The sequence below is a fragment of the Camelus dromedarius genome, chromosome 7, assembly GCF_036321535.1.
Source record: "Camelus dromedarius isolate mCamDro1 chromosome 7, mCamDro1.pat, whole genome shotgun sequence".
Classification (NCBI taxonomy): domain Eukaryota; kingdom Metazoa; phylum Chordata; class Mammalia; order Artiodactyla; family Camelidae; genus Camelus; species Camelus dromedarius.
The window spans coordinates 25,849,715-25,876,190 of NC_087442.1; the positions used below are offsets into that span (position 1 = coordinate 25,849,715).

General features: G+C 38.0%; 1 pseudogene; it reads left to right on the forward strand.

Annotated features, from left to right (window-relative positions):
- Positions 1 to 26,476, forward strand: LOC105085420 (small ribosomal subunit protein uS2-like; annotated as a pseudogene).

The window sequence follows — 26,476 nt, forward strand, 5'->3', positions numbered from 1 at the left end:
ATGAATAAAAGTAATAACTGCCACAACAAAACCTCGCAAGATAAATGCCACCAAGCCTTTCCACGCTGCCCAGAAAGAAGTCCAGATGGCGTTGTTCTGGATTCCCGTAATAACCTAAAGGGAAACTTTCACAGCGTCCTGAGCCCTTGATGTCCCACAAATAAAGAGCAGGATGTCCTCAAATTTCCTGCAACAGGAACCTACTTAGGTGGCGCCAACCTTGATTTCCAAATAGAACAATCATCTACAAAGGAAAAGTGATGGCATTTACCACATAAATCTGACGAGGACAGAGGAGCGGCTTCTGGCAGCTCGTGCTACCTGGCCGAGGCCAGCGTCACATCTTCCAGGAACACCGGCCAGGGAGCTGTGCTGAACTTCGCTGCTGCCCCTGAGGCCACTCCTACCGTCGGCCGCTTCGTTCCTGGAAACTTCGCTGAGCAGATCCAGGCAGCCTTCCTCCCGGAGCCGAGACTTCTGGTGGCTACTGATCCCAGGGCTGACCACCAGCCTCTCACAGAGGCGTCTTATGTGAACCTGCTCACTGTCGCCCCGTGGGACCCAGACTCTCCTCTGCGCCACGAGGACACTGCCATAGTCCGCAAGCAACAACAAGGGAGCTCGCTAGGTGCGCCTGGAGTGGTGGACGCCGGTCCCGGAAGTTCCGCGCGTGCGCGGACCGTCTCCCAGGAACAGCCCTCGGAGGTCAGCTCGATCTCCATTTCCACAGAGATGCTGAGGAGACAGACGGAGAAGGAAGAGCAGGCCGCTGCTGCAAAGGCGGTGCCCAAGGAGGAATTTCAGGGTGTTTGGACGGCTCCAGCTGTTCCTTCCAAGGTCACGGAGGGGTCTCTGCCCACCCGGCAGTTCCCTGCTGAGGACGGAGCCCCCGCCCGCCATGAGGGCCAGCCTGCAGCCCCCACCGCTCGGGCCGCAGAACGGGTAGGAACAACCGCTGAGTGGTTTTAAGCTGTTCTCCCACAGACTCTTTTTAAAATTTTAAAATTTATTTTATTTTTAATTAAAATATAATTGATTTGCAATGTTGTCTTAGTTTCTGGCGTACAGCATAGTGACTCAGTGTACATGTGTTTATATATATGTGTGTGTATATATATATATATATATATATATATGTATATATTCTTTTTTCATATTCTTTCATTATAGGTTATTGTGAGATATTGAACATAGTTCCCTGTGCTATACAGTAGAACCTTGTTGTTTATCTATTTAATATATAGTAGGTAGTATCTGCAAATCCTAATTTATACCTCACCACTCCCTTTCCCACTGGTAACCGTAAGTTTGTTTTCCATGTCTGTGAGTCTGTTTCTGTTTTGTAAATAAGTTCATTTGTGGTTTTTTTTTTTTTTCAGATTCCACGTATAAGCGATATCATACGGTATTTTTCATTCTCTTTATGGTTAATTTCACTTAGTATGATCATCTCTACACCCATCTATGTTGCTTCAAACGGAATTTTTTATGGCTGAGTAGTATTCCATTGTATATATACCACATCTTCTTTATCTAATCATCTGTTGATGGACATTTGGGTTGTTTCCATGTCTTGACTATTGTAAATAGTGCTGCTATGAGCATTGGGGTGCATGTATCTTTTCAAATTAGAGTTTACTCTGGATATATGCCCAGAGCTGAGGTTGCTAGATCATATAATAAGTCTATTTCTAATTTTTTAAGGATCTTCTACAGACGCTTAAAAACAAAATGGAAATAAGAATGACAGAAGAAAAGTTTCTTTGAAACAAACACATACAAAATAAATTTAATTATTGGTTGACTAATGTTTATAGACAAAAAATTGCATCATAAAAGTATTAGAAGGAATGATAATATAATTATTTTATGATTTGGAAATCAAAATCCAAAAACTGAAAATGTACCCAACAAAGCTAAGTACATTTATATTAATATTATTAGTTAACTTTTTATGATTTTAAGTATCAGGAAATACAAATGGGAGAAATACTTGCAACTCACGTAAGACTCTGAGAGTTATTTTAAAAATATATACAAAAAATAAAAAACAGAAATAGACCTTATTCAAATAAAAAAAAATATTAAGAACTCAACAGACTATTGGACAAAGGATATAAACAAGTTTTGTCCAAATCTAAAGCTCAGGTGGCCCAGTAGGCCAGAGTTGTGGGCCAAAAGCCAATGAAAAAATTATTTCAATGGAATCAAATTCTGTCTGAGATCAAGCATATGGAGGGTTGAGGTGAGGCCACTGGAAATTCATTCAGGATGTCATTTTTGATCTTTGATCAAAAAGTTTAGGTGGAATGCTGGGGAGTAGAGGCCAGATTCCAGTGTGCTGATGAGTATAGCAGAGTTACAGAAGTGGAGGCAGGGATGTAGGTGACTGTCTAGAATTTTAGAAGTATCAAGAAGGGAGGAGAGAGCAGGAGCCAAGAGGGAGGCATGATTACTAGAACGTTTTTGGTTTATTAATTAATTTTTTAGGACAGGAATAATCAAGCATTTTTGCAGATTGAACGGAAGGCATCACTGGAGAAGTTTTAGAAGAAGAATGGATAATTAATGAAGCAAGAATTTGGAGGAGAGAAATTAGAAGACCTTTGGGGTTTAGGTAAAGATTAAGATGGTATAACTGTAAAGCTCCCATCTTAAATTAGAGATGAGCAAACCCATGCTTTAACCTAGAGACACAACTAAATGAGTGCTCCTACTGTGTCCCCACAGCACCCCCTCCCTGTGGGCTCCCCTCTTCCCCCTTTATCACTGTGACTGTTTACAAGCCTGTCTCCCCAGCCGCTGCTTCCCCCATCCAGGGAGGGCCTGAATGTTGGAGAAGTGAATGAGCATCTCAAGCCCTTAGCCTTAGCCCAGCTTAGGAGACCAAGTTTTATAAGTAATATAAAGTTTTAAAGGCTCTGGGAGGAGTCAACCAAAATGATGCAGTTTGGGAAAATAGAAGCTATGTAATGTAAAAAAAAAAAAGTTCTAAGAGACAACCCCATCATTCATAACTGACAATGAAATAAGGAGGAAACAAGTGAGAAAGAAGGAAATAAATTGAACAGTACATTAGCACTTACTAAAGATAAAGGCTTCAATTGCAGAAAGTTAGTGGATTCAAATGTTTGGTCCCTCAGGAAATGCTTTCCAAATTATTAAAACCATTGCCCTCCATCCCAGCAAGAGGATTTCTGCTTCTACGGTGGAAGTCTTATAAAGATAATTGCTACCACTCTCCACATGTGAGTTTGTAATGTTGGAGTCAGTTTAAAGAAATCTTATGGGTCCCGTTCAATCTTCAGTGGTATAACTGACTTTTTCTGATGAGGAAATAGGCTCTGGAGACATATGAGGGCTGGATATTTGATGACTTACAGATATCTGTGGAGGTAAATTTGTTTCAATTTTTATTGCTTTTTATTAGTTTTTCTCCTATCTTGGGAGTGAGATGGATGGGGAACCAGAGTTGAGCTGAGCAGGTCTCTTGTATGTTCTGCTGTTTGTGAGTGGATGCGCGTTTGTGCACGTGTGGCTGTGTGTGCATCAAAGGGACAGGTTTGGTTACCTCTTGCTGCTGCATTTCTCACACCATCCCTTTACTTTCTGAATTTCAGATACAAGACAGCTGATCAATGTTAAAATATAGAGTTAGCAAAGGTACAATCATAAGAACTATTAGGTCTACTTAAAAGTGAATTACAGTCATAAAAGGCCGACAGGATCCAAGTTGAAAAAGGCAACACGATAAAGAAACATGAGAAATAATAGGGGAAAAGTGGAAAGCCTGAAAATGCACTTAAAAGATGCCAGAATGGCAGCATAATTGGTGAGGGTTATTTGAAAATAACTGCAATCCAGATCAGATCTAATGAAACCTTGGAGGCATCAAGTTCTAAAATGATTGATAAGGTGCCTACTTTTATTACCCATTGAAGAAAAATGCATTATTATAAACAAATAAGATTCCATTAAGTTATAAATAATAATAATGCTTTGCAATGCTTTATTTTATTTTTTGTTAACCGATTTTACCTTTACCCCTAATATCAACATTTTGAAACTTAAAAACTTTTTCCATGTCACTAAGTCCATCTTCAAGGCTGAAAGATTTTTACACACACACAAATCACATACAGTAAGTAATGAACCATTTTAGAAACAGTATGAGTAAAGTTTTAAAAACTAAAAAAGTACAGAGTTGAACTCAGGAGAGGTGATTTTCAGGTGCCTCTCACCCCCCCAAAAAGGGAGAGAAGTCAAAGCAAAGCAATAAACAGGTGCTGATGCCAACATCCTGGCTTGTGGGACTTGGAACACAAGGGGCTGGAGTTTTAATTCTCACGTGGGGAAAAGAGGTTGGTCTGGGAAGAAAGTGAGCAGGGAGGGGAGTGAGAACTAATTGTTCTCTAAAGTTCACAGTCTCTAAACACAGACCCTACTCTCTCTTCCCTGTGTCCACCAGGAACCTAGTGTCATTTAGAGTGATTATTCATTATTATGTAAGATAAAGCAGCGACTATTGTTAAATAAATCTTTTTTTCCAGAGGAGAGGAAACTAGTTCAGTTACATAGTCTTCACAGCAAGGGTAGGTCTCAATGTAAGGCCATATTTATTCCATGAAAAAAAATGATGAAGTCCTCTCTTCCTTCTTCCCTCCCTCCCTCCTGCTGCCTCTCCTTTCCTTTCCCTCCTTCCGTCTTTCCTTCCATTTTTTTCATTTTCTGATTCTTTTTCAGAATAGTATATATCCCTGGTTGAGATAGATAGAACCCAGCTTAATTCCTGTGTGGCACAAACTTGAACATAATTTATGATTAAAATCAAATGTAGAGACAGTTACGTTTAATATTTAGCCACTTAAGGTACAGCAGGAGTGGTCCCACTAGAGGATTAGAAATCAGAAGAGAGGGGTGGGGAGTATATATAGCTCAGTGGTAGAGCGTGTGCCTAGCATGTACGAGGTTCAGGGTTCAACCCCTAGTACCTCCATTAAAAAAAAGAAATCAGAAGGAAATTAATATTGAAAACTTATACAGGACTTAAGAAAACCCTGGTAGAGCAAATCAGGAGTATTTATGGAAAACTGGCTAGATTTGTGGATGGTTCTATTGTGGTACAGTCAGATGACACTGCAGTGATGGTCACAGCGATCAGTGAAACAAAATCTTCCCACTCTCCTGTTCATGCCTTTGGTGGTTGACAATAGACAAAAAGCTACTGCAGCAGGTGGAATTCCTACATACTCTCATAGAAGAGGTGTTGGTTTCTCTGATAAAGAAATGATTACACACTAATCATCAGGAAAATTCAAATCAAAACCAGGAGATACCACCTCACACTTGTTAGAATGACCATCATCACGAAGATGAGACAACAGGTGCTGGCGAGGATGTGGTGAAAAAGGAACCTTTATACCATGTTAGTGGGAATGTAAATTAGTCCAGCCACTACAGAAAACAACATAGAGGTTCCTCGAAACATTAAAAATAGATCTATATTGTAGTGGAGTTTCCACTTCTGGGTATATACCTGAAAGAAATGAAAATAGGATTTTGATGGGATACATGCACATCCATGTTTATCAAATCATCATTCACAATAGCCAAGATACGAAAACAACCCAAATGTCCATTAATGGCTGAGTGGATTAAAAAATGTGGTACTTACACAGAATGGAATATTATTCAGTCATGAGGGAAAAAAAGATATCCTTCCATTTGTGACAACATAGATGGAACTTGAGCACATTATGCTAAATGAGATAAGTCAGACAGAAAAAGACAAGTACTGTATAATATCACTTACATGTGGAATCTAAAAAGTGAAGCCTATAAAACACAGTAGAACAGTGGTTACTAGAGGAAGGGGGTAGGGGGAACCAGAGTGATAGTGTTTAAGGGTATAGATTTGTAACAAATAGCAAATAAGCCATACAGATCAGTATAAAGATATGGACAATAATATTGTATTATAGAAAAAAGAAGAAATGGTTACAAGTGAATAATAGATTGGTCAATTAAACATCTCTTTCCAGCTGAGTTTCATGAAACACATTCCCTTTGTAATATTTTGCAATAGCGGATCGTCAACCTGGTGTGGTAGCAAATAGCGGCACTTTTGTAGTCCTCTTGTTATGTGATATTTCTTGGAATGAGTATTGCTGAGGTGATTTAAGTAGGAATAATTGATGGAAAATGTGTTAACATAATATATACACCCCAAAATGTCTTCTCATACTTTACATTTGCTGGGTGCTGAAGCACCAAGAAGTCAGATTGTTAAGTTGGAAATGTTTGCCAGCAATGTAGTACATCAGAATTCCTCTCATCACATTAAAGTGGCACTGAAGTCCACCCACAAATAGTCTAGGCCATATGGCAATGAGTAAAAGAAATAATGTCAGGTAAGTCAGACGTTATTTACTGCTTTCTGAGAGATTGTGAGATACAGTCATACAATCACTTTGGAAATATTATTTCATTTTAGTTTTGAACATCTAAAAATTTCCAGAGATAAAGCTATCAGCAAGATAATATGGAATACTGAAGACAGCTAAAGGAAGACTTTCTTGAGGTCATTCCATATGAATAGACTCCTTCAACACCATTTTACAGAGGTTTTCAGAGTATTATTTTGAATGACTTCTAAAAGTATGATAGTTGAGATATGATGGCACTTAGGTACATAAATTGTAAGGTTGATATGTTTAAAACTCTTCATTGATTAGTACTATTTTAAAGAAAACAATTGCTGGCACTTTGTATGGTCACATTTGATTCATTAGGTTCATTATGAAGTCTGATTTTATTACAATAGCTATAATCCAGGATAAAAGATATAAGTTTTATATTGCACTATGAGGTTCCTACTTATACAACTAATGTAACTGACTAAATCATTTATATAGAACTTGACCATGGCGCTTTGACAGATAAAGCTTTACATACAATTATTCACAAAGATTTTGTTTTCAATCAAGAATCACTGTTGAGTTCCTTGAATTAAATGGGTTATCATCCATAGAGATGCTCTCCAGTAGAACTCTCTGCAATGACTAGATTGTTCTAAATCTGTAATGTCCAGTATGGTAGCTACCAGCCATATGTGGCTCCTGGGCTCTTAAAACGAGACTAGCATATCTGAGAAACTGAATTTTTAATTTAATTTATTTATGTTTAAGTCTGATTTTAAATGGCTGCATGTGACTAATGATTACATTATCAGACAGTGCAAATCTACAGCATTGACCTATACTGGATGGTAAGAATTCGTGAACTCGGGATTCCAGCTTCTCTTGCTGGTGTGGCAATGTGATTAATTACCAAAAACAATCCTGAGGAGTGTAAAATAGGAGATGATCATTTGTTGATAGAATCAATGGGAATTGAAGGTTTAAGTGGTGATATGAATTTTAAAGTAGCTGATATCAAAACAGAAAGAGCTGTAATGTAGCCCAATATTAAATTTCAAGAAATATCAGTAAAATTTTAGTGGAAGCCATTCAATAAGCCTCAGTAGTAAAGAAGATATAGCAGTAATAAGCAAACAATTCAAAGCCTTAAGCATCTAGAAAATAAAACAGGCCTGTTGTAGAAAATGACCAGGTTCCATTATCAAAAATGATCTGACTTCTTTGGACTGGGAAAAAATGTTATTTTTAAAACTTTAGGTAAAAAAATGAGTAACAATTCATCAGTCTAACGAAGAAACATTTTCTATATTTGCATCAACTTATACTACCTGTAAGGACTTCATTTCTAGTATCTTCAAAGATAATTAGGGGCTGCAATAGGATCTGAAGGAGTTTACACTGCCACAGTGTCTGACACTGAAGACACTGGAGCAATGATAAAGCTGTATCCACACTTGAGTGCGGTACTGCTTCACAACATCCGGCCTGGCTGATGATAGATTAAATAGCCCACAGTCCTACAATTAGAAATTGGACAAAAAATCCAGGTGAAAGAAGTTGGATGTTTTCTGGCTGATTAAAAAAAAATGAGGGTTTATTATAAAGTAATTCAGTTTTCTGCTGTAACTGTTGTCAAACTCTAAATGATAGGAGCAGAATAGTACTGAAGGGGCATTTCCTCAGTTATTAATTCTTCTTTCCTGTGATTTCTCAAGTAATTATAGGGTAGAATTCAGCACACCAACAAAGACAGTAACACTTCAGGAGTACTTTCTAGTGTGTGGATTTATGCGTAAAATAAATATATACTAATATTTTGTTTAAAGTGAAATAGAGGGAATAAGAAATAAGAGAAACGAAGTGAAAGACCTTGGTAGTATGAAAATAGAAAAGGAATGTTTAAAATGAAGCAATACATTTCTATTGGAAAATATATCTGAGGAAATTTTTGAGAGAGAACACAGAAATAAAAGGATGGAAAAATATGAAACACAGGTTAGGAGAAAGGTTATACATTTTCTTGGAAATGATGCATCCTCATCTAGAGTCCAACACAATTTCTTAGATGCAAACCAGAAAAAAAAATGGTCAATAAATCATTTTTAAAACAAAGAGGGGTTGACTAAACTTACTGTTGCAATCATTTCACTATATATGAGTCTAACCTTTATGCTGTACACCTGAAACTCATACAGTGATGTTATGTCAATTATATCTCGATAACACTGGGGAAAAAAAACCAAAAACAAACCAGAAGCGGCAATAAGCTACTGTGAACAAGTCAGTAGAAAAAACAGCAAAATTAGACTCTCAAGGACCCAGATATAGTAACATTCAGAAGTGGATTATAAAATGATTTATGAATGAAAGTTTAAGAAAATTAAAATACGAAGACACAAAATAAGCATACACTATGATTTAAAATAACAAAGTAAATCTGAAGAACAAACCAGAAATTTTTTAGAAAATCACTGAAACTGCAAGATCTAAAGAGAGTATTAAGAATTCAGCAAAGAGACACAAAGAGAAGGGAAAAAGAAAAGGCAAGTTAGGGCATATAAAGGCTGGAATGAGAAAGGGCAGCATACATCAGATGAGGGTTCTGAAAAGATAAAAATGCAAGAATGGGAAGAAGCAATATTTGAAGAGATAGAGGCAGATAATTCCCCAAATTTAGGAGAGACATGAATTCTTGGGTTCAGAAAACATTCCACATCCCAGAATGATAAATAAAAATAAATCCAATCAAAAATTCCATTTCAAGACATACTTAGCAAACTTTGAAGCACCAGAGATAAAAAGAAGATATCAAAAACAAGTGGAGAGAAAAGCTAACTTATCTGTAATGCATAGTCAGTGAGGGTCACTGCAAGTCTCTCAAAAGCAGTAGTAAAAACCAGAAGATGATAAAATAGTATCTCAGTAAGGCTTCGAGGAAAGAACTATCAACTTAGAAATATATACATGGAAAATGGTTATATACGTGGAAAATGATAGAATTATATACATGGAAAAAGACACCTTCAAACAAACAAAAACAAATTTTATTACAAGTACACATACTTAAGAGAAAATATTAAAGAAAGAAGACAAAAATAAATCCATCTCAAACTAAGTCAGAGATACAAATAGGAATAAAAAGCTTAGAAATTTATGAGACTGACGTGCTGCCTTCTGCGCTAAGAAGGCAGATGACAAAAGCTTAGAAATTTACAAACGTGGGTTAGCCACAAGATATGAGCCACAATAACGTCTAATTAGTGGGGTTATAAACAACTAGATGAAACTTATTTCTGGACAAAGTGTAACATTAGATATGAATTGTGTGTAGGCATTAAAGCGCTACATATTGGGTGTCTTAAGAATGTAGACTGGTTATTTTTGACTTTATAAATTAAACATACATTTTTTAGAATATACATTGATAGTAAAAATAAGAGTATATTACATCCAAGTTAATGTAGGGAGAAAATGCAATTAAAGAAATGCCACTAGAAGGCAAGAAGACAGGAAAAAATGAAGTTTAAGCATATCAGTGCAAATACACGTAAGGGGAATAACCTTCCGTTGCCTCCTACACACAGAGCTAAAAGACAGTTTGTTGAGTTATAGATTGCCTAAAGAAGATATATACAAAGCATAAAGACATAGAAAGTTGAATATAATTTTCAAGATGACCATGTAAATTCAGGTATTTTCCTTTTTTTCCTCCTACAAACCATTCAAAATCAATAAAGAGAATAAAAGCTTAAAGTACAAATGACATTTTGTACATCATGGCTACTGGCCACAAATACACACTCTTTACCCCCAGCCCTAAACCTCAAGGATAAAATAGAGTCAAAGATCTGATATTTAAAAAATGGACATTTAATGAAGCCACTATTACTTGAAAAAAGGAAAGCACAGAAGACTAAATAATGAGCAATATTGGATAACAAGTTGGATTGTTTGCCTCCACCTCATAAAATAAGAAGGCTAAGGCATTTTACGCTACTCTTTTACTGAGGTTGGGTCAAGTTTATAAAAACAGGTAAAAATACTAAGATAATTCAGAATTTTTTAAAGTAGGTAAATTAATATTTAATATATAGATTATTAATGATAAGCTTACCGTATCACTTTCTATGCTATATTATAAAAATTATATTTCTATGAGGCCTAGGAATCAATAGACTTCTCTCAGGAATGAAGAAAAAAATGAAAGAAAAATGATTATAATGCTTAATTTTATATATTGTATTCTTTGAGCTCATAGTTTGTAGTCCAAAAATATTTAGCATCGTTTTAAGTTTTTTTCATGTGTTAGGTTTATACTGGTTTTATTGTTTATGTTGTTTGTTTTAGTCACTTAGTTGTGTATACATTTCTTCAAATATTTACAAGGAGTATTTTTATTCTTATAGAGTGGGAATAGTAAAAGAAAAAATGCTTCTCTCCTCACAGCACTTACAGCACTGACGAAAGTCCAGGCCTCCCATATTTCTGACCTTCTTGTTCTAAATCAAGGGTTCCCACGACCCCCTTTTTGGGTTTGAAAATTTGCCAAAACAGTTCACAGAACTCTAGAAAGTGCTTTCCTTACTCTTACCCGTTTATTAAAAAAAGGACACAAGTTAGGAGCAAGCACGTGGAAGAGGTGTGGAGAGCAGGTATGGCGAAGGGGCGGGAGCTTCTGTGTCCTCTCCCCACATTCCACCTTGCCATGTGTTCCCCAGCCCAGCTCTTTGAACCCCTTCGTTTAGGAGGTTCCATTACAAAGGAATGCTTCGATCAAATCATCTGCTGTTGGTGAGTAAGTCAATCTCCAGGCCTTCTCCTTTCCCCAGAGGTAAGGAGTTGGGGCTGACAGTTTCAGCTCTCTAATCATGTGGTTGGTTCCTCTGGCAACCAGTCTCCTTTCTTCATTAGCGTAAACTTGGGTAGACCAAGAGGGGCTTATTATAAATAACAAAAGGTGCCTCTCTCACTCTTATCACTCAGGAAATTCCTAGGGTTTTATGAACTCTGTGCCAGGAAGAAGGGACAGAGACCAAATACGTATTTCTTCTTATGTTACAGATAGTTAAAAAAATAAATAAAAGAAGCTATGTCTTGTATTTTAAAGGAATGTATAAATTAACGGCAGAGGATGGGCTAGATAAAGAATGGAAAATAGCAAACATGAAACTATTAAAAATAATTTACAATCCAGAAGGAACTTACTCTTCCATTTAGATTAATATGTACATGTATTAGAATTTATGTATCATACTTAATATATTTACTTTAAAGGCACATTTCATACAATCTTTATAAAGTACACTGATTTTTTTGCTTAGATTAAAAAATTAATTAGTAAACTTGACTGTCTTTTTCCAGTACCTAAAATCTGTTAGTTTGTGGGTGGAATTTGTTATTTTATTGTGTCATGCATTGTCCAACTGTTAATTTGTATTATGTCAGGTATATTTATATAAAAAGAGCAAATTATTTTTAAAATGATTAGAAATATTCCCTGTTCATTCCAATAAAATTCTGTGCTATAGTGCTTTCTGTTAATTGTCCCTGGCTCTGTGCACAACAACAGATGGACTCCATGGCTGTAAGGAAAAATTTGTGCATTCTAAAAGCAACTTTAGTAGAAACTCTCAAAAAAAAAAAGGCAGAAAGAGGAGTATTTGAAGGCAAAATTGTGAAATTTATGCATTATTCTTTGTGGGCCAGACGTAAATATTTTAAAAATGCGTAGGCTGCAGTACAGGTTTCTCTCGCTATCCAGAAGTGGAGCGTTCCTGTGAAACCTTTCCTAGGCTGACAAGGTGTAAAGCGCAGAAGCAGTTACATTAGGACACACCTTCCTAATGGACGCGCAAAGTAAATGAGGTAAAAGCGCAGATGCTCACGGACAGAGTGCCAAGCTCTAGCACCTGGACGACGCTGAGATGCTGAGTGTAGTTCCCGGGGAGGGAGCGTGGGGTGGCCACTCTCACTGCTCGGGGTGTGCTGTCTCTGTAACAGCTCCCTGCAGAACAGACACTGAATGCTATTTTCATTCTGCACTTTTTTTTTGTTAAAATAAAAATCCTCTTTGGATTTCATTTTGTTAGTGAAAACAAGCACTAATGTAGGTCTTTGATAAAAGCAAAGTGGCATAAGGTGGACTTTTGAAAAGTGGGGAATACCTGTAAATACTTTCCAAAACACTTGATAATAGTAGGGAAAGACAGCTTTTTAAATTCATAACTTACCTGTAGTTCTGTGTTTTTTAACTGCAGCATATTCTCTTTGTTCTTAGATTTGTTATTCTGTGTTTTTTTTTTAAATGGTATGTTTGAGCTATGTATTTTTGTGAAGATTCTTGTTCTGTGTTTGAGGGAAAGGGCACCGCTAGTGCAACCCAACACTTTTGTATTAAAGGATGACTAACTGTATCCTTCTCTTGTTCGCACTTTTCACTAGTCAGAGGAAATGTTTTGCAAATTGACAACATATGCACCATCTGGCTTTGGTGTACATAATTCACACAGTGAAAGACAACGTAGTTACATGACTGAAAGGAACCAATTTGGATCCAGATAGACCTTCTTTTGTAGTAGGCTGTGTGAATATGGACTAATTATTTACCATCTCTGGTCTTCAGTTTCCCTATCTGTGAGTGAAAACAACCTTAGTTACCTACAGAATTGCAACATGGATGAAGTGATAAACCAATTAAAAGCTATTGGCTTAAAAACACTACATACATCATTTAGAATTGAACATTAGCTAGTAAGGAATGGCTAAGTTTTTACCTACATATATAAAATTTAATCATTAAACAAAATCAGTCCTTATGAAAAGAGAAGAATTTTTTTCCCACTAGTCTAGTATCTTTTCTGAATTGGTGGCCATTCATGCAATGGTGATTAGAGGAGCAAGCATTGTGGGACACAGAGAAGGGGATGTCAGCTTGATTTTGGAGACAATAAAAGGCCTGAGGAATTATAGAGATACTTCAATTATAAAAGAAAAATAATCTGAAAAATTTACTTAATATACCAGATATTTGATGATGTGGACACCAAACCAACACAAAGTCCTTGCACTCCTCCAAATTATCTGTCTGTCTGTCTGTCTGTCTGTCTGTCTGTCTGTCTGTCTATCTATCTATCTGTCTATCTATCTAGTTACCTACCTACCTAAAAATTTCTTCCCTGCCCAGCCTCGGGACTCAGGACTTACATTACATGTCTCCTAGTCCTGGAGGATCTGAGTTGGCTCCTGAACTTGTAGGAGCCCTGCCAGTCCCCATCCACCACCATCAGTGCTCCTCCTCCCTTTTCAACTGTAAGATCCAGAACTAGACAAAGCTGTCTATTGAGAGTAAGAAAGCGTAAATTCAATGTTCGGACAGTTTTATACTTGTGTGTGTTACATTTTAAAGGGAATGCTTCCACATTTCCTCCTGTTTTGAGATGTGCTTGTGATCCCAGGCTCCCAATTTTGGGTTCTGGGAAAGTCAAGTGATTATGTTCATCACCTCAGTTATTAAGGACCCTTCTTTCCTGACCATCATAGCAGTACTACTGATGTTGAAGGTCATCCATTGCATGTCCAACAACTCTGCCTAATACGAGCCTTATATATTCTCCCAGAAGAAATGTTTCTGCATAAAACCTGCAAACTGGGCTGGGCAAAAGAAACTAAAATGATTTGCTCAGGATTTACAGTTACGTGGACTATTACTGTAGCTTTATAGACCAGCACTACCTAATAGATACACAATGTGAGCCACCCCATATCATTTCAAATTTTCCAGTAGCCACACATTTTAAAAGTAAAAATAAATAAGTAAAATTTATTTTAGTAATATATTTTATTTAATACAACATACCTAAAATATCATTTCTACATGTAACCAATATAAAAACTTTATTGAGATATTTTCATTCTTTTTTCATAAGACATCCTTCAAAATCTGGTGTGTATTTTATATTCATATTGCAGGTCAATTCAGGACAGCCACGGTTCAGGTGCTGAATGGTCTCTTGTCGCTTGTACCTTCCATGTTGGACAGTAGAGGGGCATAGGGTTAATGCAATTTAAGGAAAAACGTGATTATGCATGGGAAGATATTCTCATTCTAGAATTCATGATTGATGATGACTCTTATTTTAAAAACAACTTTCCAAAATACACATACTGGGCAAGGGATGAGAAATCTAGCACACAATATTTCATCTCTTTAAAATTTAAAATATGACCACCTAGAGATCCATAGCATTAGATCCAAATGTCAAATATCAATGTGATTTCCAATTGTAATCGATCAAAAAGGAAAATTCATATCCTAGACCTGAGAAGACTCAAGAAAGCAGCATAGCTGTCTTTCAGTATCTGAAGGAGTCTCAGGAGATGACCAACACAAATGCTCTTTGTTCAAAGGAAACTAGTACTTTAAATGTATATTTAGAACTCCTCTGTTGTCATTTAAATCTAACGGCAGAGTCAAATTTCTGCTGAGAACTGACTTCCTGTATTTCCATCCTGAGGAGAAGCCTGGATATACCCAAGTCCTTCATTCTGTAATTATAAGTCTTGTATCTCAATCTCCTTCTAAAAAGAGCCCCCCTGCCCCCAAATGTTAGGAAGTCATTAGAAATTCATCACCATTCAGTCTTTCAAATCGCTGCCAAGATTGCTAGTAAGAGTGCCAGACAGCTCTTAGCTGCTTGCAGATCTGGGCTGAGCTGAGCAGGCAGGCTGACACCGAGTCTTTATCTCCCATTACTGATTTTGAGTGATCTGACTTCCTATCAGTTTTAATTTTGATGACTTCTATTGGTTTTATTAGTGAGAACAGTAGGAAAAATGAATACTAACATATGAAAAGTGTCTGTAATGGAATCATATTACTAACATGGATATTTCATTTCTTAATAGCTGTCCTGGTCACAATTTGTAACTCATTGTCAGCTGGGTATTGAATTTTTCAAAAATTCAAATTCTCTGTGAAATTAGCTTACTCTGCTTCTTCTTTTATTTTTATAATTGTCATAAATATGACAGCGTATAACATATTATTTCTTAATCATTAGAAAGATGTGTGACATCAGGGAGAGAAAAATTGAACTTAGTTTGTGGGTCAGCGCAATACAGACAATTAATTGCTTTTAAGTTATGCTAAGAGATGGTTTTTATTATATGCAATGTCTGTGTTTTCCAGGGTTTTGAAGAATTGTATCTATGACCATATATTATTCAAAATATAAACCTAAAACCCTCCCCTCTGCTCTCTAAAAACAAATCATTACTGTCAAGCAGTGTTTGCCCTCTGAGTTTATCAACCATATATTCCTTAATGATAGATGACTTATAAGTGAATGACAGTTCACCTTATAAAACTGTTTAGAGTAAAAAAGATGGAGTTTACTATAATCGGTTAACTACCCTCCCTTAAATTTCTGTAAAATCTCAGCCTGAAAGTAGCTTGTATAAATACCAAAAGGGCATGGTTTGAGATGACAGATGCTAAAAACTTTTACTTTTGAGGACTGGAGAAAGTAATGACTATGGAGATATCTTGTATATTAGGAGAATATCTTTTATTGAACACTTATATGCTTCTTTGGAATAGCCCCTTTCAAAATCTTATATGTCACAGTAAAAGAAATGAAATATACCTTTCCATCATGACAGATCCCAGAAATTGGCCAATAAGTGGCATATATATAAATACACACACTCTAGAATATACTAGAGACTTTAAAAAAGGAATGACTAGTTTAAAGTTGCACTTTTCTTGTGGTTCTTTAAAAAGAGAAAAAAATAAGGCATTGGGTAAAAAAGACAAAGCCATTTAAAACACTCAACCAGAAATGGAAACAAAAACATATATGTATCTGTGTATATATATTAATGGAAAAATGTTTATTTTATATATACATATATATCATATATAATATAAGGAAGTATATACATATATATATATGTATATACCTTTAAAGTAGCACCAGTGGTGCATCACCAACCCAGCTGAGCACTTTATATCTTGTAAGGTCACTTTTCATGCAGATTACTTGAAAGATGACTGTTTGCCTCTCTTCTGTGACTTCCATTAAATCAGCATTCAGTAAGCCTGGCTTCCTGGCGAAGAACAGAACATTCAGCTCATATGTGAAGAAAGAGATCTCTCCAATGAGAAGGGAGGGCAGAGAGTGGGAAAAGTAGCAAGTCGGGCACAAAGGCACAAAGGCCCGTGATTCATAAGGAGGGTGGGAGAGCCAGGCCTGCCTCCACTCCAGCCACAGTATAGATGCCACAACTGGCACTTACTTGGCAGACGAACCACCAGGGCACTGCCCTTGGCAGCTTTACAGAGTTAACCTTTATGTGAAGAGGAACCGTTCTACGACAATGTCTCCAATATGCTTGCCACAAAAATTCTTTTTCCCCCTACAAAAAGGAGGGGAAATGCATGGAAAGGCATATTTCATTTTTCCATTCACCATTTACCCCTTGCTGCAGAGGCAACATTCATGGTTCATTGTGGAAAATTTCCTCTATGCCTTGTGTGTGCCTCATAGTCCCCTAAGAACGTGTAAAGGACGGTTCATAGAGGACACAACAACAATGGCTTTTATTAGTTCACTGCATTTTCCTTTCAATTCAGGGTCATAGCATAACTCTCTCTCTCCCTGGTCACTTTCTGTATGGGTCATCTTTCAGTCGGTCTCATTCCCAATGGCACAGTCTCTACCTGGAATGTTGCCTTCTGTCCTACTGTCCCTTCTTCACTCACATGCCACATTATACAAGTGGCTGTGATGGTGGCCTTCTTGCTTCCATTTATATGACTATCAATTGCCTGTAGTTAGTTATTCTCAGTACTCATGTACTGACCGTCAGAAGTGCCAAAATATACATGGTACCTTGTGTTTGAGAAAGAGAAAGCTCTTGTTTAAGAAAGTTGGAGGGAATTTTATTGAAATGTTGTTCAGTTACAGTGTTGTGCTAGATTCTGAGCTACAGATTCAGTCATACATTTAAATATATATATATTTTTTCATATTTTTTCATTATAGGTTATTGCAAAATATTAAATATTGTTTAATATCTGTGCTATACAGTGGGACCTTGTTATTTATCTATTTTATATATAGTAGTTTGTGTCTACAAATCCCAAACTCCCAATTTATCCCTCCCCCCAGTTTCCCCTTTGGTAACCGTAAGTTTGTTTTCTGTGTCTGGGAGTCTGTTTGTGCTTCGTAAATAAGTCCATTTGTGTCATTTTGTTTTTCTTTTTAGATCTCACATATAAGTGATATCATATGGCATTTGTCTTTCTCTTTCTTGGGAGGGGGCTCACAGTTAGAAGCATGAATTCAGCAGGAGAAAACAAACATGAAAATCTAACTTTGTTTTTTGATATCTGTAGAAATACCGGGAACAGTGTCAATACTGAAAAAAAAAAAAGTATATTTGAAGTGTTTACATGCCTGTGCATGCATACTAGGCTGCCAGCTGAGACAGGTGGTAAGCCCATTCAGAAATTTCAAGCCAGAGCTCCTTTGGGAATAATGTGCTATTGTGCCTGCGAGCTCCAAGTCAGAGAGGGCTTTTTCCCTTACAGCTGGTGTCAGGCTTCGTAATGAATCACTTGCCTCTTTATATTTTTGCTCTTCTTACTTTGTTGGAGATTACTGGCCGTGATTGATGGCTGCATGCAACGGGTAAAAGCAGAAAATAGCTGCTCGAGAGTAAAACAACAGGAAGAAAAATGCCGCACGCTATTTCTGCCTCAGGTTTCCAGCTAAACCAGTCAGTTATGCTTGCCCCAGAGAGGGAATTTAGTTTCCTGTTTTGTCCTTCAGATACTATTGGCTTCACTCATAATAACCAGATCATGCTGTAAATCAAGGAAAATAGTGTCTCCTAAACTAGCAAAGGCTTTTAAGCTAGACTGAATATGGCTCCATTTTCAAAGGGTGTTTCAGATGGTAAGAACAGTATCATCTTATATGTTCACTTTCTACATATGGGTACTGCATTGCATAATTTTATTTTTAGTATTGATCATGATTCTAATTAATTAGCTACTTACTAGTCATTTGTTTATTGACAGTCTTATGTGCTAAACTAAGCCCCGAGTGAGTAGGGACAGATCCATCTTGCTCATTATCCCGGTCACCTAGCACATGTGAGATGCTTACTAAATATATTATGTACTTCGTTATTAAAAATGTATGCATTCCTATGAACATACGAGGAAGAGGTAAGAGTAACAAGATAGCAAGTGATGTAGAAGTTTGGAGGAGGAGACATTTGCTTTTTTGTCTCAGGAGGGGAGCTTACAGCAGGCTACAAAGCAGTGATGATGTTTGAAAACAAAAGAGCAATGGAAAGATTGAGGGGCTTAGAAGCATAGAAGATATTTGGATAGATTAGACTGTTGGAAGCAGAGGGCTGATTTGTGGAAGTTGTTGGAAACCATGCTGGAAAAAGCAGATTAGGATCTGTTGGTCCAAAGGTTTGTGTAACAAACCAGAGGATTTAGTTTCTGTTTAGTCAGAACGGAAGTCAGCAAGGCTTTTCTGCAGGTGAGTACCATGATCAGGGTGAGACAGTGGGAAGTCTAATCTGAGAACAATGGGAAAGGTTTGTTGCAGTGTGAAGGGGGAAGCCAGGAGTGGCATTAGAATGCTATTGTTACAGTCCAGAAAGTACATAAGAGTATGAAGTATGGTAAAGGAGGAGCATTTGAACTTGGGAGAGTGATGACTTGGAGGTTTTAAACATTAATTAACAGGCCAGTCATGGCACTGTTAGCAAAAATATGAAAAACCAAACGATGAACAAGTTTGGATGACAAGATAATGAATTTAGTCCTAATCATGTTAGGTTAGAGGCACTGATAGGCCACTTGTTTAGAAAGTTGGACAAAGCAATTAGAATTTCAGAGTTGTACATCTTAGTGGGAGAGCAGTACAGGATAACAGAGACTGCTAACAGGAGGAGCAGTGGATGGATCACATGGGTTGGAGGTGAAGGTCATTGGGTCATCGGAGATAAGAAGGTGAAGTTCTTGAGTGCCGAGTAGTCTGGGGGTAAAGGGTGAGTCAGAGGAGGAGACAGACACAGAAGAACTCTTTACTTGTTTCCCAACTCCTAGGATCCCTTCTGGCTATCTAGAACTGATGGGAACTAGGAATGAAATGTAATAAACCACTAAATATTTATATAGCTTTTTATGCCTACAAGCTGCATGACTGCAGGACTGATGTCCCCACTCCTTTCTAAGATAATCAAGATTCCTGAATGGCTCCTCTTACTGCCCCTCCTTAGTCTATCACCTGCCACTTGTGCCTTTCTTTTTACTTTGTCCTGGGTCTTAGGTCTGAGCCACCCTCTCAGGTCCAGGCTGCAGTCTCTGTGGGCACTGACCTGCTGCTCAGAGCTCACCACAATTGCGGGCTCCCACATTGGGTCATTTCCCTGCATTGAAAACACCGCCTGCAGCCCTTCCCTCGGGTCCCTTGGCAGTTGCTCTGTCTTTATCAGAGTTTGGCACTGCAGTCACTCTTCTCTAGAGCTTTCAATGGATGTCTTCATTACATCACACACTACCCATGTGGCTTTCAGGGTCGTATGGTAATGCCCAAGCCGTGAGAAAGTGTTCTTAAGGGCAACTAGCTGTACTCATTGCCATTACACAAGGAACCCCAGTGCCTGATTCGTGACTCCATTCACCATTTCTAATTAATGCCAATTAAAATGCAGATCACTTTCCGAGAGACCTTGGATTTTCCCTCTGATGACTGTCTTGCCTCAGGGTCTTCCCATTACACTTTGGCTCCATTCCCAGGAAAGCTACTAGAGGCATGGTCTCTGGTGGCCACCTTGATATTTCTGTCTCGCCCCGTTATTGGAGAATCTCCAGCCCGGTGGAGGTCCAGATGACTCTCCCTCCCTTACCTGGTGGGTGGATCTGTTCACAGGGCATGTCATCATCCTTGATCCTGAGCTCAGAGCTATAATAAACTCTAGACTCATTGTTAGTTCACCCCACCATATCATCACAATACCGAAGGATATAAGAACTTGAAAACTTCATTCAGACAGGAATTGATGAGGTGAAAAAGCTGAAAATTCTGGAGAGCCAGAGAAACTGATCCAAGGTAGAGCTGTATACAGAGGCTCAAATGACAACCTCAGGACCTGGATTCTCTCTGCACATCTGAACTTACTTCCTGTCCTTTCCATTTCCAGACAGACTCTCTCACACAAGTGGAGACATGGCTACCATATGCATTGAACCAATACCCTCCCAGCCTCAAATTCAAGGAAAAAGGAGGTCTCCCATCTTCCATTAGAAAGTTCACATTAGGCGCGAATAAGTTCTTGACAGTTCCTGAATCGATCACTGTTGTAGGGGAATGAAAGTTACTAATTAACTTAGTCTGGGTCACATGCCAGACTCTAGAGCTGGGCACAGGGGTAGCCCCAGAAGGAATTAGATCAGTCTTACCAAAAAATAAGAGACGGATGCTGAATTTCTCCAACCTGACACATACCTACTACAACTACCATGTGCCTTTGTCCTGTGGCATACTGGTGGACACCCACTGAGTGGATATTGTCCACCTACACCTGGAAAGCTGTCCCATGTCCATACGCCCAGAATTCTGAGATAACCTGTTACAGATTCATTTTTATTTATCAATAATGAGTTTATACTAGGTTCACTGTCTTGTAAACCAGTTTTTTTTTATTTCAGCAATATATCATGACCATCTTTTCATATGGATATATATAATTATATATAAACCCTTTTTTTATTTTATAAGAATCTTTTGGAAAGATTGTCATAATTTATTCAACTATACCCTCTCCTTATTGTTAAACAGTTGTGTTTTTTTTTTAATTTCAAATAATTATAAATAGCTCAGCAATAAATATTCATATAGCTGATACTTAAGGACATATTCTTCGTTGCCTCCTTAGAATGAACTACTAGACGTGGAAAGTTGTGACCGAGGTATACAGCTTTCTAAGGCTCTTGTTACATACTGACAGTATGGTGCAGTTTCTCTCTCTTTCACATACACACACACATTCATAGTACACTGTTGGTTCATACTAAATTTGAGGTCATTATTTCTTTTTAACACATGTAAACTTCTGCTAAGCTAAGTATTCTCATTCAAGTGCAAAAGCCATCCAGAAACTTCAATCTCTTAAGACTTTCCAAATCCTTTTTCTGTACTGCATCCAGTCGAGGTTTGTGTTATCTGTAAATTACATAAGCAGGCCTTCCTTCAGTATCTTTATCCAAGTCTCTGTTAAAAATTCTAAACTGTGCACAAGCAAGGCCTTGTTGCAGTCTACAAAAGTCTCCTTCTATGTTGATACCAAATTGGTAGAACTTTAGAATCTTTGCATTTTAGAGTAGGAAATCAGCTCAGAATGAAGTAGCCCAAGTGCTTATTTTTTTAAACCAATTAGGAAATAGACTCAAAGAAATTTAGTAATGTTTACAAGGTCACACAGTGAGAATGATAGAGATATAAAATGTTACTGTTGTTTGTTTTTAATTCTACTCCCCTTCCTCCCTACTCTCCAACTGTTTTATCCAAAATTATGTCATTGGAGGATTCATCACATACATCATTGAAAATCAAGACATTTTATGTCAATGACATTTTCTTCTCAACACATCAGCAGAAACAAAGTCAAAGTGACATGACTTATTTTTTAGTGTTCCTATGGTAGCTGTTCCATTTATTAATTCAACCAACATTTTCTCCCTGTGCTAAGGAGTATATATATATATACCCCCCTTCCTAGCTTGAAGGGCAACAAAAATTAGTTGGATGGGACCTTGGTGTCCCACACCTTTTCAGTTGAGGTGGGAGGAATGTTGAGTCAGTTGCCTTTTCTTTGTCATCTGTGACCATTACATAATATGCCCTGAGACTCTATTTGACTATTTCTCTCTCTGTCTTTTTTTTTTTTTAATTTGAAACACGTCTTTAAATTTACTTTGGAGGCTCATCTTGTTCAGTGTGGACTTTTGTCTTCCTGATACTATTCATACAAGTTCACGCTAATCTTAGCTTAGCCTTGGTCATGTGCCCACGTTCTGTGGCTTGTCCTAGTCTCTTTTAGAAGTTGTCTTTAGTTGCCTCCCTCCATACAATTTTAAATGAGGATTTTAAAATGATCACTTAGGTAAGATTCTTTCCCTCCAGCCCATCCTAGATCATCCCTATTATCACAAAGCCCATCCCTTTATAATAGCATATTTTTGCCCTAAACTTTTGAAATACCTTTTCTAAAAGTGAAGCAGAGTTTTCCATTCCCATACCTTACTGTTACTTGGTAATAATCATTGTTACCAAGTTTTGGGCAGCATTGTAGCCTCTATCCAACATTGTTGCCATGTCTACATGGTCAATTTGTTCTTCAGTAATGGTTAAGGTTAGGTAGAGTTTTTCTTCTTCTGAATGGACCACAGTTGTCTGGAGGGTTCTTTTCCATTTCTGGTATTTCTCAGCAGTGTCTGTGATGGGGTGTATAAATCTGTGTAAGTCAGCAGTTCAGTCCTGCAAAGCTCACTTAGCTGTTGACATAGTTCTCCACAATCAGCTTTATTGGTAATTAAGTTTACCCTCTTTGTGGTATCTATGTGTTGTTTCCTTTTCTATTTGCGGTCTCTGTCTAGCTCTGCCCTCTCTTAGCTCAGGCAGGGAAGCAGAGATGTTACCTCTTGAGCTCTACCACACCCAACACCTGGGAACCATGTTTGAAGACACTGACTATAACTCCAATGCCTGTGCTAAAAGCATGTTAGCCTCCCACTGTGAAGTTCCTTAAAGATAGCTCTGAGGAACTGTGTGGCAGTAAAATGGGGAAAGTTCTAGTTGGTGGAGAGGAGGAAAAGGAGCTAACAATGGAAATAAAGGGGGAAGAAAAAGATGGACAGTGAGAGATGATACAGGAACTTACAGAAAACACACAATTCAAATGGGTTATAGATTGTACATGTGGGGATTTTGATGGTAAAAATAAGTGAGATGGAAAGGTAGCCAGAAAGGCTATTAGGACAATAGAAGTTCTAATCGTTTTTTTTTAAGATAAAGGATATTGATAGGAGGAAAGAGTCCATGAAAGGGACTGAAAATGTTACAAAGGAAGTGTGTGTGTGTGTGTGTGTGTGTGTGTGTGTGGTGTGTGTGTGTGTGTGTGTGTGTGTGTGTGTTTGGAGAGAGAGAAGGAGGGGGAGCATCTTCTATCAATGTTTCCTACAGTAATTTAAAAACTCAGATTCTTTACTGGACTCAGGGATCTGTATGTTAACACCTGGTGGTTTCTAAGCACACTGAAGATCTTAATCTTTATTTAGAACTTTACTTAGAACTATTATCTCAGCACATTGGAAAGGGATGGAATTTAGTGTTTCCTGGCAAGAGATGAACTTTAAATAAGAGGTAAATGTCTTTTGACACTAGTTGGAATGATGAGAAGATAGAAATATGTTTAGTACACGGTGTAAAAAAGGTGTATGAAAAGAAGGGCAAGAAGACCTGTGTTACTTTATGGTGCCTGATTTTTCACTTCTGTTATTCATTTCAGGAGATAACTTTCTCTGTGTATTAGTCTCTGTGCTGGATACTTTACTACTGTTCTGTGGCTTAATCCTCAATGGTCACTCTCTATATAGACATTATTATCCCTCTTTTGTCTTGAAAAAACTAAGGCTTATAGAAATTGAGTAACATGTCAGGATGACACATCCAAGTACTGGTTGAACCAGGGTCTAGTGTCAAGTGAATCTGTCTCCAGATCTCCAGCTTCTTTAGCTTAAGGTAAGGGTCATGAAACTTTTTCTGTAAAAGGCCAGGGAGTAAAGGTTTTAAGTTTTGTAGGCAACTACTCCACTCTACTATTGACGTGCAAAAGCAGATACAGATAATAAGTAAATGGTAAGCATACCCAGTTCCAGGAAAGCTTTATTTGCGGACGCTGAAATTTGAATGTCATGTAATTTCCATGCGTAACAAAATATTTTCCTTCTTTCAATATTTTTTTCAACCATTTAAAAATGTAGAACCCATTTTTACCTCGTAGGCTGTTTAAAAACAGATGGCGGACCAGATTTGGTCCACGAGCCATGGTTTAGCTCCTGGCAGAGGGCGCTGGCTCACAAATTCACACTCTCACAGCATCCATCCAAACATAGGAACTAAGCTTATCCAATCGGGGTAAAAACTAAGGCTGATAGTGTGAAGTAAAAGTCTGAAATAATTACTGTTTTTCAGAGGTAAAACATGACTCTGTCTTAGTTCTGTATAATTTTGCATCTTCTGATCCTGGACCAGAAAAGGCAAAAGCAGGCTTATAATGGGGGCTGTGTTGCCTAATATTTATTTGTTTTTCCAACTTCACATTCCATGCTGCTCTGAGCCCGAGGAAGTTGACCTGAATAGGTGCCTCCTTATTCTCTACTAAGGTCCCTTATCCTCCCTAAAAAGTCCATGCAGGTTGGATGTTGGCTCCAAGGTTTCAGCTCCTTTTCAGGTGTCCCTCTTTGCAGGACACCCTTCTCCCAGGTCTCAGGAACCACTGTCCACCTTGCTACTTCCGGGTATGGGGGGTGCCTGAGTCCTGCGCTACTAGCCACTAGGCACCGCACTGTCCCTCATGTTTTTCCACATCTTCCTCACACCTTTGTGTACAGTCCTTTTATTGATCGCTTCCCACAGTACACAATTGGAATGCACTCTGTTTCCTGTGAGGCTCTTTGATACAGAGAGCGTGATTGGCTTTTTAAGACACTTCTGCACTGTGTCTCATCCTCTGCAGGAAAAAAAAAAAGAAACCAAACCAAACCAAAACCATTACTTCCTTTGCGTCCACATTGTACCTTGTAATATATTTTTAACAGCTTTGTTGAGGTTTAATTGACATATGATACCCTGCACATATCTAAAGTGCACATTTTAGTAAGTTTTGATATATGTGTGTTTCCAGGAAATCATCACCACAATCAAGATAATGAGTATATTCATCTCACTTAAACGTTTCCTTGTGCCCTCTTGTAATCTCTCCCTACTGTGCCCCACCTTTGGCCCCATCCCCAAGCAATCATTGATCTACTTTCTGTTGTTAAATTTTCTTTTATGTTTTTAAGAATTATTTATATCTGGAGAATCATTTCAGTGTGAACTCCTTTTTTTTTTTTGGTCTGGCCCCTTTCTCTTGGCATAGTTGTTTCTTGTAATATGTTCAGTCATTGTATTAGTCAGTGTTTATTGCCTGCACATGCCAGCATATCCATTTGCCCCTGTTTAGACTTCAAGTCCTTCAAGGTATGCTAACTTGTCACTATACCCCTAGGAAGTAGTGCAGTAGTTACTTGTCATAGAGAAGACACTCGGTAATTATGGAAGGAAGGGAAAAAGGGAGGTGTGGGATGGCAAGTGACCTCCATCCCCTGAGAGCTATTTGCTTCTCTAGCAATGAAATTTCTTACGTGCCTTCTGTGGACAGTGCTTAATAATCTGTTCATAGTTGAAGGCTGTCAGTAGGATTGGCCCCCAGGCAGAAGATGAAGCAGGTGAGTTTCTTGCTCTTTTACCTGGGCGCTGTTGTCCTGCCCACCTCATCAGTCCTCTCATCCCCTCTGCAGGATCCAGAAATCCACCTCCGTCTGAGGTGTCTAAGTGATGTGCCAGCTTCTCACCATCCAGGCCAGCAGAGGAAAGAGGAGAAGTGGAGAGGGGTCTTCTGGGGAGGAGTGATGAGGTTAGACAGTGTGGGATTCCAGAGCTGAAGCAGAAGTAGTCTTGCATACGTGCATGTGATTTGGGGTAAGGGTGTGGGTCACGTACTCCCATACAGACACTGTCCCAGGAGAAATGATTAGAAATTGTACCTTCAAAGCTTCTTTCTCTGTCATTTTGGGCTGACTCTATGGAATCTGAAGGACTATGAGGACCTTTACTGAGAGCTAAGTAGTGTGTGTGATTCCTTCCTTGTAGGTTTCTGAACCACAAGACAACGAGCTTGATTATGCAGGAAAGCACAGGCCTTGA